Source organism: Triticum aestivum, chromosome 6B, assembly GCF_018294505.1.
Source record: "Triticum aestivum cultivar Chinese Spring chromosome 6B, IWGSC CS RefSeq v2.1, whole genome shotgun sequence".
NCBI classification, from domain to species: domain Eukaryota; kingdom Viridiplantae; phylum Streptophyta; class Magnoliopsida; order Poales; family Poaceae; genus Triticum; species Triticum aestivum.
In genome coordinates this window covers 617,394,388-617,407,897 of record NC_057810.1, presented here as the reverse complement: position 1 = coordinate 617,407,897, position 13,510 = coordinate 617,394,388, and the positions used below count along the sequence as shown (strand labels likewise).

Sequence of the window (13,510 nt, the reverse complement as noted above, 5' to 3'; positions counted from 1 at the left end):
AAGCAACAGTTTGCTAGGAAGGGTGAAAAGGTTAGAGGCTGACATGGCAAAATAGGGAGGCTGGAAGAGCAAGCGATAGGTAGCGCAGCAAAGCGATAGAACGAAGCAACTAGCATAGCAATGATAGTAGTGAGATCCAGGGTAGCGGTCATCTTGCCTGAGATCCCACTAGGAAGAAGCACGAGTCCATGAAGAAGTCGAACGGAAGTAGTCGAACAAATCCTCACAATCGCAACATTACTGGAACTAAGAAGCAACACCAGAAAAAAACAAACAACATGGTAAATGCACAAGCATAAACATGACATGATGCACAAACAAGTATGATGCATGTCCGGTTTAATGAGGCATGGCATGGCAAACTGCAACACACAATACTACAATTTAAGTGGAGCTCAATATGCAACGAGTTGCATATTGACGAAACACCACATTCGAGTTATTTAGTTCGCTCTCGTTTAGGTACACAACAATATTAAATGTTGTAAACATGGAAAGAGGTGGAACATAAGTAAACTAACTATTTAGGCAAGTTTAAATGAGGCCGGAAACAACAAACAACAATTCCGAAAAAACCTCATGTGCATATTTTAGATTTGGTACTGTTCTGCCCTAAAACATATTTTAATATTGTTAAACAATAAAACAAAGTGTACCACGTTAAACTAGGCATTTTTCCACCTCATTTACATATAAAGTTTAGTTATAACGGAGCTACGATTATTTAGTTATGAAATAAATCATTTTAACATGGCATATTGGCAAATTTAAACAAACAGAATTTTAAACATTTTAAACATGGATGAAAGTGGCATATTATTAATCTACACAAAATTCTAAGCATTTTACATATATAAATTATTTACATATGATGCACGGTTCATGAGGTATTATATGCATGTAGAACAGGGGTCAATCTGTAAATATGCAGTTTCTCTGGAAAATAGAAAAAAAAGCAACAGGAAAAAAATATGACACAGGCCGGATCTGGAGGGGCTGGGGGGCCTCACCCATGGGCTCGGCCCAGTCGGTGCAGGAGGCCCAAGAGGGCGCGAGGCTGGAGGAGGCTGGGGTTGGCTGGCTTCGGCTGGGCCTTGGAGCTAGCGGCCCCTGGCCACGCGCGCTGGTCAACGGGAGCGAGGCGAGCGGGCTGCTCCTGCTCGATGAAGAGGAAGCAGAGGCCATGGCGTGGACATGGCGGCAGGGACATCGCGGGGACGACCGGATCCAAGGCGGGGAGGCGCGACGGGAAGCAGGGGCGGTTGGATCTGGGCGAGGACGGCGTTCTCCGGCGAGACGCCAGATCCAGGCGGCTGCGAGGGAGTTCCTAGGGCTGTCCATGGCTGCTAGTCTCCTGCAGGGAGAGATGTGTGGGAGAGAGGAAACGGCAGAGGAAGAAAGAGAGAGGGCGCGAGGAGGAGGTCCTAGGCGTTGAGAGCTCCGACGAGCTGGTCCGGCGGCCGGACTCCGGCGAGGCGCACATGGATTGGGACGAGGAGGCGCTCGGGTGGAGGGTTCAAGCGACGGGAGGAGCGGGCGGCGGCACGGTTTGGGCACAGATGGGCTTCCAAGGCCTCGATCTGGGTTCCGCGGGCCCTACGCGAGGAGGGAGACAGGGCACGTGCTTGGCGGCGTGACCGGTGGCTGCGCGCCAAGTGGCGGCGGGGCAGTGGGGAAGAAGGGCTAGGGGTTAGGGTTTCCGAAAATGGAGTAGGGTGTCCATATATAGTAGGAGGGGGTGACCGAGGGCTGTTTGGAGCCCTCCGATCGAGATCAGACGGCTCCGAAATGTGCAACAACTAGGTGGGCTTAGAAGAGCAAGATTTGGACAGATCGCAGACGTCCGATCGAGATCAAAGGTTCAGAATAGATAGGCTAGGAGAGTTCAAATAAGAAACCAAAGATGTTTTAGGGATGTTGGGGGATGATTCGGACTCATCGGTGACGACTGCTCCGGTCGGGTTCGGAAAAGGTTTCAGACACGCACGCGGGGGGGCTGCAAAGGAGGGGGGGTCCATGACTGGCAGAGAGATATGGCGGTCCAACAAAAGGGGAACGAGAACCCGGTTGGACTCGAAACGGTCTACGAAGGCAAGGGGGGACGCGCCAACTACGAACGGATGCAATCTTTATGAAAACATGCAAATGCAATGCGCATGATGCCATGAGACGAGATGCATAACTAGAACAAAATGCAAAACAACAGACAAAACCCAAACCACGAAGGAAATATCATATCGCATCTCCGGAAAAGGCAAGAGTTGGAGTTACGAATATGGAAAGTTGTATCCGGGGCGTTACAATGGGTGTGAGAAAACACTTGTTTAGTAGCATACGAGGAGGCCTTACTCGCACGCGCACAAACCTTAAAGTAGCCTAGAGTCTCGCCCGCTAGAAATGCTTGAATCAACCATTTTCGGTGAGTCAGGCCCAAAAGTGGGGCATGACGTATGCGGTAGTGCAAGCAAAATCTGGGCGGGGCTAGCGGGAGATGAAAATCCCCCGACACGGGATGGCGCGAAATCCCCCCCCCCCTCCTACCCCATGTACTTGCTCACTTCTAGCTCTAGGACAAACCTAGCCTCAGTCCTTGCCTTGCTCGGCGGCGGTGACTCTCAGATCTGCGGAAGCGGTAGCGACGATGATGACTTCAATCTCCAGCAGCAGGACCTACTTCTTCTCTTCGACTTCGAAGACGAGGATGGACTTAACCTAGTTTGGCATCGATGAACTTTCCCATATTGAGCCATACGACTTTTAATTTGTGTTGTAATTTGTTAGTAGGTAGGATGAACTGTCATTTATTTCCTAACTAGGATTGAAATGATGTTTCAATCGTGTGTGGTGAGGATCATCACTAGTGAGAAGGGGTGATCACAAAATATGTTGTGCACAACCAAATGTCGTGTAGTGCATCAACCCAGTCCAACCCGCAAAAAAGCATTAGCTCGGTCAGACCCAACTGAGTCACACATACAAAAACCCAAAAAATGATGCAGCTAACCAAGCACGCCCTAGATTGCTACCGTTCCTCTAACAAATATACATGACAGGTTGAAATCTTCGAAAGAGGCACCACCATTTACCAATATCATATGCGCAGAGGCAACATTGGATCCACGACTCGATAAATACCAACAATATGGTCTTTCCTCCTCAAGAAAAGTCTTCTTCCTCCTCCCGCCTGCGCCCCTGCCGATCCGCCCACCTCCGATGGCCTTTGGGTTGTGGAGGTGCGCAGGATCTCAGCCACCCGCCGGCGGGAGGGACCCCGTTCTCGTTTTTGTTAGTTTTGACGTCTTGATTGGGGTTGTGTGGCGATGACGATGTCCCTGGTAAGAATAATTGTCTTTCACGTCCGATCTCCATTCTGATGGTGTGAATAGCATTGTCGGAGGAAGTGTGGAGGTGTGTCTCCATCGGATCTCACGAGGATTCAGTCGGTGTCGGTCTTCGGTGGATCCATTTGGGTCCAGTTTTTGTTTGTCTTCATTCGTGTGGTTACAGGTTTGATCTACAACTTTTTTCATCGGCGATGGTTGCTGCTCTGGTGCGTTGTTCCTTTGGGACCTTAACACGACGAGTTCCCGACTATCTACTACAACAAGGTTTGTCCGGCTCCTATGAAAGAGGGGTGATGACAACGGCGCCTCTTCGGCTCGCTCCAGTATTTGTTTTTTTTTTAGCCAAAAAACTTGCTCCAATATTTGTAGTCGTCGCTAGGTGGTCCATGGACGCGGTTGAAATTTTTATTACCTCTTGTGTTCTCTGAATACAGTAGGTTGGAAATTTGTGCCGCAACAAAAAATACCAACGATATGCAACGTGCTATACCTGCACATTCCACCTTGTACGGTGGCATCCAGCGGATATAAAGGTTAAAGTTGTTCGTTCGACCAGAAAAAGAATGTGTCAATGTTGCATGCCCAGCGGTGCAATATTCCTCGATCTACATCTTCCCGCCAAGCTACAGAGATCCGTCCCACGCATGAATCCACGGCCAGTACATCGCATCCTCCACCTCGCCGTCCTCGCTGCATCGCAACACAACACATGGTGATCATCACGGACGACGGCACATCGTCAGCCCCCTTTTGCCCCTATCAATCATCGACGTCTCCCGCGCGGCACGGCCGAAGCGACGGTGGCGTTCAAATATCCCGACAGGCGGATCGATCGGCGGACCGGCCGGGCCTCGTACGCGCGCGCGTGAGCACGTACGTACGTCCGCTGCTGCATGCCTGCATGCGTCCGTCCGTCGACGAGAGGGAGAGGCCTTGCATGCTTCCCCGCCACCAGCAAACAGCTCCGGATCTGGCTTCTTCCCGGGCAGTGCATGATTGATTGCGACACCACCACCACCAGTCCGCCACCGGCAGCGGCAGAGATCTCGTCGTCTTTGTACCGATCCGGTCGCCATTGGCCGCCCCTGGCTTGGCCGTTTCCCGGCTGGTTTTTCACCCTTGTAGCTAGCCAAGCCAAGCCAGGCCAGCCAGCAATGGCTTCTAACTTTCTCTGCGTCGTCCGTCCCGTCCCGATCGACGCCACTGTTCGTCCGCTGCGGCGCCAGCGCCGCCGACGACGACGTGTGCCGACCAGACGCACGTACGTACATCGGGTCGGAACGCCGATCTGTCGAATGTTCAGCCCAGATCCAACGGAACACGAGATAGATAAGGCGACGTGCGTGCGTACTACGCACTCTGAAGTCTGTAACTGCGGCGCGGCTGGCAGGTTTAAACTACTGTGCGGTGCAGGTAAATGCGAGATCCCGGCAGGGTCCGGCCAAGGTTTCCCGATCGAGGAGGGACGGACGTACGCGACGCCTGTGACGCGGAGCAGAGGCTGTACGCGGAAGAGGGCCCGGCTACCGGCCACACGTACGTACGCGCCAGGTGCCCCCATCCATCAGAGTACCACCACCACCCCGTTGCAATTGAAGCGCCATTGGCCCGGCGCGCCCTGCTGCTCAGCTCGTGCCTCGTGCTCGTGGACCTGCCGTCGCCAACGCCCAAACCATCGATGCCTGGCCGGTGGTGGCCAGACCGGCCATCACGTAGTACGCACCGGCCAGGAATCACGCAGGGAATGTACGTCGTGGCAGTGGCAATTGACACTGCAGCCACGGACGTCTCCCCGCCTGCAGCAAGTCTTTAACCGTTCCATTCCTTCGGTTGCAGAGACGGGTTCAGGGCCAGGCCAGTCTGGGCATGCATTGATGTTTTTTCACCTCATGCATGGGGGAGAGAGGGGCGACCGGGTCGTACGGCGGGTAGGGCGCGGCGGCGTCGACGACGACAAGGGGGAGGCGCAGGCGGCGTGCGTCCAGCTGCGGCCGCCCCCAGCAGGCCGACGATTAGTCGCCGAGATGCATACCGCTGGGTCGGTCGGTCGGTGGGGCGGGCGCGACAGGGGCTCGCTGATGGCAGGAACCGGACACGGGAACAGCCAACGCAACGCAACGAGCGAGCCTGCCCGCCCGCTGCTGCATGCGGCGCACCTACGTGGAGGCCCACGTACTACCACGACCGGCCCGGCCTGGCCCGGTACTGGACTACCGGTCGTAGAGTGGTGGTAGGGGAAGGAAGGAGGGACGCGTGACGCGGGCGACCAAAACACCATGATTCATTCACTCCTCACAGGATAGTCTTTCTTTTTTCTTTTCGCGTTAGTCACCTCACGGATCCGATCTACTCCTACCAATGACTGCCACTGGCAGCAGCTTGGATCAATCATCATGGCTGTGTTTACCTACTCCTACGGCTTGGGCGAGTCAGGATTGGCCTGGATTCACAGCTGGGTCATAAACATGTCTGAGCAAGCGTCAACCATACCTTCTGCCCAGCCAGAAACTTGGCTGCGGTCGTCCTTCACTCGTTCCCCCGTACGGGTAGCAATCGATATCGATGATCGGTCGCATAATTCGCAATCTATGGCAGCAGATTGTGCTATCTATTCCACGATTTTCTGACAATAAATCAAGGATCTAAACCTCAGGCGCAAGATGAATTTGATCGTCTTTATCTCCATTTCCACCAATCATTACACATTGTGATTTCACAAAGGAAGTGGAAAGAAGATCATAAACCTACACTACGGTTTTCAATACGGAAGTGGCTCTGGAAACTCAGGAACCACAGCATACTGCACCATACACGACTTCAATCACAAAACTAGGTTGATCCACCGCACGATACAGGAATGCCCTCGAGCGTGTGATCGATCCCGACCCCCCACCCAAAAAACCATCTGTCACAAAACATTTTGAAGGTGTTCCGCAACATGCATTACCAGAGACAATTAATATTCACAAAATCCCTACCGGACGGTCACACGCTGTGCAATGCACCGTATCCGTGTTGTTTTATCGCTCGGAGGCATTTTCACAGGTCCATTTCTCACTGCCCCACACTTGAACTGATGGTGGCCAACTAGGCAAGTGCAGCGGCAGATCATTAAAGGACAGCAAGAACAGAGGCAAACCACAGACTGCTGGTAGACAGTAACTCTACTGCAGCTCCACAAGGGAGTATGTCCACCATGTTCCTCAACATCTCTACCGTTATGATCCAGTTGACCCCCCAGTATGGTAAATAATACTCTAGCGTCATGCAGAGACAGGCATCTCAGTGTGGAATCTACTACGTACTACCACAGGATATTGAAAAGAAGAAGAGAAGTCAAATGACACAGGAAGCAGGATCAAGATTTATGGTAAACTTGAGGTACACCCTGATTCAAGTTAACTAAATGGCGTGAGAGAAACTAGGGTCAGTCGACAAGAATTGAGAAATCTGGGTCTCGACTCCCTCAATTCTTCATCCAATGGTTTAACAGAAACACACACAGATCAGGTGGGTTTTTAAACCTGGATAAAGAAAGCAAAAAAAATCTTGAGCCTTATTGGATGGTAAACTTGAGTACACTCTGACTCAAGTGACACAGGCAGCAGGATCAAGATTTAGATGTGGTACTCTGATTCAAGTGAACCAAATGGGGTGAAAAAGAACTAAGAAATCTCGGTCACCCCATATGTTTTCATCCGACGGTTTACCAGAAATACACACACACAAAAAAAAAACAAGTGGGTTGTTAAACCTAGATTTAAAAAATCTTGAGCCTTATTGGATGGTAAGCTTGCCTGACTGAGATTTAAGAACTTCTTAGCCGACAAAGCATTAGCAAATACGATAAATATGGTGCTTGACCATGAAGGTAGGTGCACAGATATGGTAATGTAGGTGCCTAGATGGATCTCAGTTTCTATTTTCATTAAGAAATTTCGGTCGACATCCTGAGTTCTTCATCCAACGGTTCAGCACAGAAACACACACACACAAACAAGTGGATTTTTAAACCTAGATAAAAGCAAGTGAACCTTATTGGATGGTAAGCTTGGCTGACTGAGGTTTAATAGTTCCTCAGTCAGAGTTGGCATTAGCAAATCCGACAAAATGGTGCTTGACCATGAAGATAGGTGCACAGAGATGGCAATGTAGGTGGCACAGGTGGATCTCAGTTTCTGTTTTTTGAGATGGAACTTCAAATGCAGGTTTGTGAATGCATATACATATCGAAAAATCAGATTGCACTACAGTATTCAACAGCAAGAGGTTTCATTTACGGGTCTAGCAGGCTGATCTAGGGCCATCAGTGCTACTAACCTTAGCATACAAATTATGCTCCAAATCACATGGTAAGGGGTAATGCACTTGTAAGGAAACAGGCATCCCTTATGCTCTATATTTGATCCCATAAATTACTGAACTAGTGTTGGAATCTTGAAAAGAAGATCATTTATTCATCATTGATTCTTCAACGAGTGACGAATAAAGGATTGGGTAGACAAGCACAGTTGCAATCAAGGATCACGACATAATAGTAGACATCACATAAAAAGGGAAATAAAATGGAACAACAAATAATGTCGACAAAATTTATAACTCATCAGAACAAATATAAACTGTTCTGTATCTCAGCCGATCCGTTTTAGGATCATTTTCATTCACCGCCTCAATGATCAGAGCAGCCCTTGCCCAAAGTTCATTAGAAACTGAATATGGAACCGAAATACAAAATAGGGCAATAGAGCTCTCATCTCTACAACATGCAACTTCCTTGCTCCATCTCTGCCTACACTAGCATGCATCTCAGGACACTAACAGCTTAGCATGCCCCTTACATATGTCGATTGCATGAACAGGCTCGCGGCGAACTGTTTGTTTTTATGGGTCAAGTATTGACTATGGTGTTTTTGTTCCTTCCAGCAACTACTTGACCACACTATAGTTCTCGAGTGACCAAACTGAATTGAGATGTTTGAAACAACAAAACAGCCAAAACGGTGAGCAACACACCTGAAGCACAGCACGACATGAGACCGGTCATCTGCCAATTCTCCTCCTTTTGCTTGCCGAAGAGGCTTGGTAGCATGTTGCTGGAGATCCAACAGCAGTATCATCACTCTGTTGGCTGAGACATGCAGCAGCATCCAACACGCCTATCGGGCTTTGCGGCACAGAGAACATTGATGATCCAGCTGACTTTAGGACAATGGTTCCCATTGCTATCTTGTCTTGAATCAATTCGTAGCATCTTAACACTCGCTCCTAGAAGACATAAGAGGTATTTAGGCAAATGAAGTAGCAATTCAAGCGCATCATTGCATTTACAGGTTACCATTTAGTGAGGGGCAAATGGTTTAGTAAGTGATGACACTGAGCTGATCACTACCTTGTTTATGAACTTGCAAGTAGTTGTAGCCCGCTCGACTACTGAAGTATTGCGCTCCCCAAATGCGGCAAGTGCGACACTTGCAGCAATCTCTGAAGGTCTGAACACCAAAAAATCAGCTCCTGCAATCCAAATTCTCAAACTTTAAGAATTGATCGCCGCCAAATTATACACATTGATCGATGCATACCAAAAAAATGATCTGGTTTAACACATTGATCGATGAATACTAAAAAGGAGATCTGATTTAACACATTGATCGATGAATACTAAAAAAAGAGATTTAATTTACTACATTGATCGATGAATACTAAAAAAGAGGTCTGATTTAACTCTCATACCTTTAGCTGTGCTCAGGATGAGGTCGGTCGAGCGGGAGAATGCGAGCATGGAGGGCGCGTCATGATCATTGAATTTGCGCAGGAAGTAGTCAATAAATGAGCAAGCAGTAACAGCTTGCATCCTCCATTTTAAGGTGCTGAGCACCAAAAGCTCCATCCTTTTTATGGTCTTCCCCTCGAACGCAGAATTTGCCTCAACCACCTGTCAATCGAAAACCGTCGATTAACTCCTCCGTGATTAAGGGATTTTAGCAGGGTTTGCTTCAGTTGCTACTGAGATGATGATGGTAATAAGACTTACAGGAAGGGGATAGACGGAGAGGAACCTATCAAGGTAGTTGACAGACAGGACCGCAGTCAACGGCGCGAAATTGAAATGCTCAATGACCTATGAGCAGAGAATTTGCAGATTTAATCAGCAATCACATCGGGGCGGCACCATCGGGCATCAATCCAACGAGAAATCGCCACTAAAACGGGTAAAAAAAGGCATCTTTACACGAATCCGGCCCATCACATCTCGGCACCGCGCCATCGACACGAGTAAACGACGATTGGAATCAAATCAAGATGCGGGGGGGCTCACCTTCCAAATCCAATCTATGGCGTCCCTCCTGACGGCGGCCAAATCCAGGGCCCCGGGCCGGCGCAGCAGCATCTGGGGGTACCCGTCGGCGGGCATGTGCTCCTTCTCCGTCTCGACGAGCGCCGCCACGCACTCATCGGACTGCACGGGGTGGTCCACCAGGAACCCCTCCGCCGCCGCGGCGGCATCGGCGGCGATGCGCGGCGGGGTGGCGGCCGCCGCCGCCCAGGAGCAGTCTTCCTCGTCGTCGTCGAGGCCGAGGATGGCGGCGTTGTCCTCGGCGCAGAGCAGGACGGAGGCGGCGCAGTCGTACCCGGACGGAACCATGCTGACTCCTCCCAAGAATGGCAGCGGCGGGAATGCTGGGTTAATGAGCAATCAATAAACCGATGCGAGAACTGATTTATCTATCTATCTATCCACGCCGAATCCCTCGTCTCTTCCTGCGAATTTATACTTCTCCCTCCGATTGCTCCTCCTCCTCCCCCTCCAATCTCCCTCCCCGGTTCTTGATCCGTCAATCAAAGAGATAAACGAAAAGGATAAACTAAACTATATTTCTTTTTTCCTTTTTCTGCCTGCTGTGTTCTTCTTCTTCTCAAGTGGAGATGAGGAGCGGAGGGGGAGGAGGGAGAGAGGAGGGTCTGCCTACCCACTGTAGAAGCGGGGAGCGAGAGTGGGGGAGAAGGGCGAGGGTTTTGGCTTTGTAGGGCGCGGCCTCCGGGACGGGGAGGCGGGTGGCGGGGGGAGGCGGCCGCTATTTCGGGGGCGACGCGGGGGGGCGGGCGCAAAACCGCATGCGACTTCCTGGCGGAGTTGTTTTGTTTTTGGCATTTTCCTGGGAGCGCGGATCCTTTGCGGGCACGACACTGGTTCGGATTTCGCGTGCGCCGTGTCGCTCGGTGCGTTTGTTTCCTTTCTTATTTACCTGCTCTGTTTCTAGACTGGCCTCCGGTGTTCTAGGTTAGTAATATGATGAATGTGGTGATGTGTTTCTTGGCTTATTTTCTTGCGAAACAAACATGGGAGGAGACACCGTTTTGTAATCTCGGAGATCTTTACTTGTATATGTGATGGAGAATATCATGGTGATTTTGTTTTTACGGTTTCATTCTTGCTCGTTGTAATAAATGGATGCAAGCGGGGGTCTGAAAAATTCACAACATTTGGGTGCCAAAATTAGTCTCTGCTTTTCTGTTTTACTAAAAGAAAATTAGTTTGTGATTTTCGTGATTCAGTTGCTACAAAATTTCTTTCGTGGCAAATCCGCTCGTAAGGAACAACACTTCGAAACTAACATTGCGCAAGCCACGACAAATGAGGAGGCGCGTTCGTGGACACGGGATGGTAGGAGCTGCGCTTGTCTTTTGGATTTCTTCCTCCGGTCGCCTAGGACAGTGCGGCGACTATGAGTAGCGCGAGTGGCGCATGCACGCTTTCTTGGAGGCATTTTGCACGTTTCAGCGAACGTCGGAAAAGGTCGGAACCGACACCTCCACTGGTCTGATGAGCTCCGTCATCATGACCATTGTGCGTCTGAGTACCGCCAAAAGGATCACAATACAGACACATATTGTTTTGGGGGAGATACTTTTATCTCATCACTTTCTTCTCCCTCCTCTCGTTTTCCATGGGAGTCGCCTGGCGGCCTGGGTTATCTCGGCTCCTCTCCCTTCCCGCCTCCGGTGGTTCCGTTGTGCGGATTGAAGTCGGGAGAGCGGCTTCTCCCTAAAAACAGTAGATCTAGGGTGTGTATTGTCACTATGGAGTTTGACACTATGACGTCTTGAGCTCCCCACTGGCATGTGCAGATATCGAGCGGTGACCTTCAAAGCGTTTCTCTTCTCATCTTCCATGGCCTTGGGTGGGGAGTGATCTGACGAGGGCTCTCCCAATAAGACTTGCACTTCACTAGATCGAGTTGAAGAAGATGTTGCTCCTTTTTTCCTGTATCGTCATGACGATGAGAAGGGTTTCGGTGGCCATGCTTGCTTAGCTATCTTTTATGGCATTGGGTATTGTTGGGTCTACCTCATGTGGAGACCTTGGGTAAGAAGGTACAACTGCTCCGTCTTGAGTTTATTACCAGCGTGTTCGAGCACGAGCTACGACGCTCGCCGATCTAGTCTTTCTCGTTGAGAAGATCAGTTCCTCGCGGTTGGTTGTTGGTCTTAACCGCTCCATCACTGGCTCTTCCAGCCAAAGGACGACCGCTTGCCTCAAAGTTCTGGCATTCATCTTCGTTGGCTCACGATATTCTCCCCTTCTATGATGCAAATAGGGATGCAGTTCGACCTCGGTTCCAATATTTGCATCCTCTGCTTCCTCCAATAGTTTGTGCTGGAGGTAGGGGTGCAACGATCTGCTCGCCCCAAGTGGTTCTTCCCCATAGGTGGTGGATCTGGCTCGAAGCGAAAGCCCATTGTGGAAGAAGGGCTACATTTGCATTTTTGTGTTTTTCTTGAGGGCCCTTCCTGCCAAAATGTGAGTTATTTAGTAGAGCTGTCCATAGGAGGTGAGTCCATGATGTCGTTGTTCCGCTCGAGGCTTCATGACAAGCAGTAGACCTTGAATTGGACCTTCGAACATCAATATTTTTTTCTCGAAGAAGACATGTAATTTATGGTATAAATTTAGAAAAAGTGCTCTAGCCAAAAATAGAACCTAGACAAGAAACAATCATGCTTATGTGTTCGACAATTAAAGGTTGTCGACTAACCACATAATATTTCAATTATTGGCATGTAACAAGCGTTCATACATGGTTTGTAAAATCTATATGACAAAACTTTAAGTTGTTGCTTCATCACTTCATACATGTTGATCATAAATCCACAATTTATGCCACTGACAAGATGATTATTGAATTTAACTACGCTAAGAAATAATGTTCACTTATACTTTTCGTAATTGATAGGGTCCGCCCTCGTGCTCACCTCCTCAATGTAAATCGGCGGATTTTATTATCGATGCGGTTTCAAACGAAAACAATCTTTTGACAAGTTATATCACACAAGTTTTTTCCGATAAAGAAAAAACTACTTCCTCTGTCTAGAGTGAGAGCGTTTAGATCACTAACGCTCTTAATTTTCTTTAGAGGGAGTACATACCACGTAGTACAAAAGTTATTTAGTAATTTTGTAGAACAACAACCTTGGTTATAGTGTTTTGTTTTTGTCATTCGTAAAACTGTTAACGGTGAATTAACGGCATGCAAAACTGTTGATGTGTATCCGCATCTAAGAAGCTGTGTCTAATGTTGTTACTGAACAAGTCGAAGGAATTTGGACATATATTTGGGCACAAGCCAGTGTGAATGCTGTCATCGAGCAATGCTCACACTCTTGGCCAGATTCCAATTTCCTGGGTATGAACCGGCTCCCACTACATCTTGTGCACACGATCGCTATTGGTACAGCTGTTTGCTAGAAGTTGATGTACCTGTAGAAAGTGTGTAGTAGATTGTTTGCAATGTTGTTAGTAAGAGTATTACTCCCTCGCAAAATAAAATAAAATACTGTAGGAGTATTACTAATTTGTGGCGCACGGAGTAGCATTCTGTTGGTGCATGTAGCCTTATACCCACCCGTGGTTCGCAAACTTGCAACGCTGCGAACGTTTGCAGGCTTGTAATGCCACGAACGCTGCTCTCGAGCGTTCATATCGGTCGCCCGGTTGGGTAGCCGCTCTTGGTCAAATCGCGTGGACTGGATCCAAAACTTGGAGAACCCCGAGCCCCTGGACGCAAAAGGGGCGGAGAGGATTACACGTAGGAAAGCGCCTCGGTGGCACGACCCGGCCCATATGCCATGTGGCAGGCGGCCACCACCCGGGCAATTTTCCATCAGCG

At 49.3% G+C, this 13,510-nt stretch overlaps 1 pseudogene across 1 annotated transcript; it reads right to left on the bottom strand.

Moving 5' to 3' along the window:
• Window positions 1-7,922: 7,922 nt before the first annotated feature.
• Window positions 7,923-10,341, bottom strand: LOC123138320 (cyclin-D3-1-like; annotated as a pseudogene). The gene is made up of 4 exons (XR_006468978.1): window positions 9,661-10,341; window positions 9,075-9,462; window positions 8,734-8,855; window positions 7,923-8,609 (listed from the first exon to the last, which is right to left on the bottom strand). The product of XR_006468978.1 is annotated as a cyclin-D3-1-like (transcript).
• Between the last annotated feature and the right edge of the window lie 3,169 nt (window positions 10,342-13,510).